This window comes from Micrasema longulum, unplaced genomic scaffold (assembly GCF_059751315.1).
Source record: "Micrasema longulum isolate JH-2025_06_02 unplaced genomic scaffold, ASM5975131v1 h1tg003701l, whole genome shotgun sequence".
NCBI classification, from domain to species: Eukaryota; Metazoa; Arthropoda; class Insecta; order Trichoptera; family Brachycentridae; genus Micrasema; species Micrasema longulum.
The window spans coordinates 3075-7500 of record NW_028280729.1 but is presented as its reverse complement, the minus strand read 5'-3'; the positions used below and the strand labels follow the sequence as shown (position 1 = coordinate 7500).

The following is a 4426-nucleotide window of genomic DNA, read 5'->3' as shown; positions in this document are numbered from 1 at the left end:
AACGCCTCGGGAATGCGGCGGGGCGTCTGACGACGCCCGCGCATCTTCCCTGCGGCCGGCTCGAGGCCGACCTTTCACTTTCATTTCGCCTCTGGGTTTATCAGTGTTCCCAATGACTCGCGCACATGCTAGACTCCTTGGTCCGTGTTTCAAGACGGGTCCTGTGAGTGCCCAAAACAAAACCACCGCCGACCGGGACGCGTCCCGTCCGAGAGCGCGCCACTAGCCACGGACATCCGAAACGCGACACCCGCGACGCACTGGGCGCCGGGGGCCACGAGAAGGAAGCCGCTGTGACGCGACGGACGCCCTCCGAAGGGGCGGACGCGATCCTCGTTCTCTACCGTCGCTTTAAAACTCGCCCCGGCCGTGGACGCCGCGGCTCCGCCCCGCGGAGCGAGGCGGGACAGCCGCACGGCGCATTCGACCGAGGCGCAACGGGTCGCGGTGTTATACTGAGAGAGAAGTGCACGCGCTCCGGGAGCCCGGCTGCGCACCCGGACACCCCCCGCCCCGACAACGAGTGCCGAAGGGCGGAGGTGTGCGCCGGGACGCGGGCTCCGACGGAAGACACGATGAATCTCTCCGTTCGCTCGTTTGAGTTCCACAGGTTTACCCCTGAACGGTTTCACGTACTCTTTAACTCTCTCTTCAAAGTTCTTTTCAACTTTCCCTCACGGTACTTGTTCGCTATCGGTCTCGTGGTAGTATTTAGCCTTAGATGGAGTTTACCACCCACTTAGGGCTGCACTCTCAAGCAACCCGACTCTGGGGAGAGAGACCGTCGCGGCCGGCTACCGTCACCACGGGCCTGGCACCCTCTGCGGGTAAGCGGGCCCCGTTCAAGATGAACTTGGACAGGCAGCCGTGACTAATGACCGCGCGTGTATATATTACTCTCCTCCCTAACGCTACATTTCCCGGCGGCCCGCCTGGGCCGCAGGATTCAGCGCTGGGCTCTTCCCGTTTCGCTCGCCGCTACTCGGGGAATCCTCGTTAGTTTCTTTTCCTCCGCTTACTGATATGCTTAAGTTCGGCGGGTGATCTCTCCTGATTTGAGGTCGACAACAAAAAAAAATTCATATATATATATAAATATACATATATATGAATAATGTAAACGCTCTCCGGTTTCGCACGGTACCCGCGCGCGACGCAGAGCGCGAAGAAACGCCCCCGCGCGCCGGCCCGTGAGGACCGGCGGCGGGTTTCACAGCGTCGTCGCTAGCTCGAAAAGCGTCTCGGGGGGACCGAGAGAGCGCGCCAAGTCAAATTTGACCGGACGTCCGTCCGGCGCTCGCGCGCCGGCGGACGACAGACCGGCAACACTCTCGCCGAATCTTCTCTCCGAAGAGAGAAGACGGCGAAGTCTGGTCGCATTGTGTGCGCGACCCTCAAACAGGAGTGGTCCGTCGACAAACTAAGTCTTGCTCGGACCGCAATGTGCGTTCGAAATGTCGATGCTCATGTGTCCTGCAGTTCACACTCTGACGCGCATTTAGCTGCGTTCTTCATCGACCCACGAGCCGAGTGATCCGCCGTTCAGGGTAATAGTGTTTTATGATATATATATATATATATATATATTGTTTATCGGTTGCGTTTTTTTTCTTTTTTCTCTATCGGAAAAAAAATTACATTTTTCACAGAATATAGCCGGACGCGGGAATCGGGCCGACAGACCCGCCTCCCGCGACACCGGCAGTCCGCGGTTCGCGGCGGCGCCCTAGGGCGAAATTCCGCCGCAGTGTTTGCTTATTTTGCGCTCTGCGCGTGTGTATAAATATATTTATACTATATAAAAGAATGAAAATTCATTTTATATTATATTTCACAGGAAATGATCCTTCCGCAGGTTCACCTACGGAAACCTTGTTACGACTTTTACTTCCTCTAAATGATCAAATTCGGTCAAACTTTCCGACGCGTCGGATGCCCGAGACGAGCTTCCGCGCACCAGTCCGAAGACCTCACCAAATCATCCATCGGTAGTAGCGACGGGCGGTGTGTACAAAGGGCAGGGACGCAATCAACGCGAGCTGGTGACTCGCTTTTACTAGGAATTCCTCGTTCATGGGGGAGAATTGCAAACCCCAATCCCTATCACGAAGGGGTTTCATCGGGTTACCCGGGCCGTTAGGCCAAGGAGGACACGCTGATCCCTTCAGTGTAGCGCGCGTGCGGCCCAGGACATCTAAGGGCATCACAGACCTGCTATTGCTCAATCTCGTGCGGCTATATATACCGCCGGTCCCTCTAAGAAGATTTTCATTGTACGCCGGTAGTGAAGACCGCGAAACACACTTCCGCGACGCGAACGCCGCAAGATGCGCGCCCGCGGACTCCTGTGATACCGGTTGCACGTCTATTTAATAGGCTAGAGTTACGTTCGTTACCGGAATTAACCTGACAAATCGCTCCACCAACTAAGAGCGGCCATGCACCACCACCCACCGAATCGAGAAAGAGCTGTTAATCCGTCAATCCTTCCAGTGTCCGGGCCTGGTGAGTTTTCCCGTGTTGAGTCGAATTAAGCCGCAGGCTCCACTCCTGGTGGTGCCCTTCCGTCAATTCCTTTAAGTTTCAGCTTTGCAACCATACTCCCCCCGGAGCCCGAAAGCTTTGGTTTCCCGGGAGCTGCCCACCGGGTTAAAATTATGAAACTTCGGCGGATCGCTGGCTGGCATCATTTATGGTTAGAACTACAGCGGTATCTAATCGCCTTCGAACCTCTAACTTTCGTTCTTGATTAATGAAAACACCTTTGGCAAATGCTTTCGCTTTAGTCCGTCTTGCGACGATCCAAGAATTTCACCTCTAACGTCGCAATACGAATGCCCCCAGTTGTCCCTATTAATCATTACCTCTGGTATCAGAAAGCCAACAAAACAGAACCGAGGTCCTATTCTATTATTCCATGCGTACAATATTCAGGCAAGTGTTAGCCCGCTTTGAGCACTCTAATTTGTTCAAAGTAAACAGCCGCGACGGCCCGCCTCGGCGCGCGGCCGCCCGCGAGGACGACCGCAACACACTGGCGGTGGACGCACCGGCGAGAAGCCCCGCAGACGTGCCTGTCGTACCGCATTCGGTAGACCGACACCGCAGGACACAATTTCAACTACGAGCTTTTTAACCGCAACAACTTTAGTATATGCTATTGGAGCTGGAATTACCGCGGCTGCTGGCACCAGACTTGCCCTCCAATGGATCCTCGTTAAAGGATTTAAAGTGTAATCATTCCGATCACGAGGCCTCGGACGAGTCCCGTATCGTTATTTTTCGTCACTACCTCCCCGTGCCGGGAGTGGGTAATTTGCGCGCCTGCTGCCTTCCGTGGATGTGGTAGCCGTTTCTCAGGCTCCCTCTCCGGAATCGAACCCTGATTCCCCGTTACCCGTGACAACCATGGTAGTCGCATAAACTACCATCGACAGTTGATAAGGCAGACATTTGAAAGATGCGTCGCCGGTGCTAGACCGTGCGATCAGCACAAAGTTATCTAGAATCATCTCGAATGGCGACGGACGGGGCGCGAACCCCGCCGCCGATTGGTTTTTGATCTAATAAAAGCATCCCTCCCGTTGCCGGTCAGGACCTCGTTTGCATGTATTAGCTCTAGAATTGCCACAGTTATCCAAGTAACTATGTACGATCTAAGGAACCAAAACTGATATATTGAGCCATTCGCGGTTTCACCTTAATTCGGCTTTTACTGAGACTTGCATGGCTTAGTCTTTGAGACAAGCATATGATTACTGGCAGGATCAACCAGGGAGCTGTTCATTTCTATATCGCTCCAGGATACGAAGGGCGTCTGAGGCGCGACGGAGTCACCCGCCGCGACACGCTCTTTATGTTCGCACCTATATAACTCACATTCTCGCTCGCTCGAGTTTGCACTCTCGCGATTCACGAGTCTGTTCGTTTTACTTTTAAATTCACTTTTTAACAAGTGAACGCTGGACCTGACGAGACGGACCACATGGATCTTCTCTTTGGCCAAAAATTTAATTCCCTTTCGTCAAATATTAACGTACGAGAGCGCACGCCTTCGGCGCGGCAATAGTGGGGACGTGGATTAGAATCCTACGACCGTTCTCGTTTTTGTTCACGGTGTTCTCTGCTTGCGCGGAACTCCAGAGTTTGTAACACGGGCGAAGTGCAATGCTCGCTCAGCCGCACAAAGGAGCTGAACGGCCACACGACGTTGATTTTCGCAAATGTAAAGCCGGCGCGGCATATCGGCCGCCGCAATGTGCGAACGCGGTGAAAAATGTATTTTAGCTAACGCCATGAGAGACGCGCATAATATACGTACGGCGACGGGTGTCGGCGTCTCGCACGCCGGGCCGCCAGCCATGCGGGGAGCCTACGCGCGTTTCAGGCGAAACGTAAATGAGCCGATGGGTAAAACGCGCGGTAC

General features: G+C 54.2%; 3 non-coding genes across 3 annotated transcripts in view; all 3 read right to left on the bottom strand.

Moving 5' to 3' along the window:
- Window positions 1–1064, bottom strand: part of LOC148270599 (large subunit ribosomal RNA) — a 4206-nt gene extending 3142 nt beyond the window's left edge. Inside the window, exon 1 of the ribosomal RNA XR_015825337.1 lies at window positions 1–1064. This exon is cut by the window's left edge and continues 3142 nt beyond it. This is a non-coding gene — a ribosomal RNA (large subunit ribosomal RNA).
- Window positions 1065–1388: 324 nt separating this feature from the next.
- Window positions 1389–1550, bottom strand: LOC148270598 (5.8S ribosomal RNA). Its single transcript, XR_015825335.1, has one exon. It is a non-coding gene; the product is annotated as a 5.8S ribosomal RNA (ribosomal RNA).
- Window positions 1551–1838: 288 nt separating this feature from the next.
- Window positions 1839–3778, bottom strand: LOC148270597 (small subunit ribosomal RNA). Its single transcript, XR_015825341.1, has one exon. It is a non-coding gene; the product is annotated as a small subunit ribosomal RNA (ribosomal RNA).
- Between the last annotated feature and the right edge of the window lie 648 nt (window positions 3779–4426).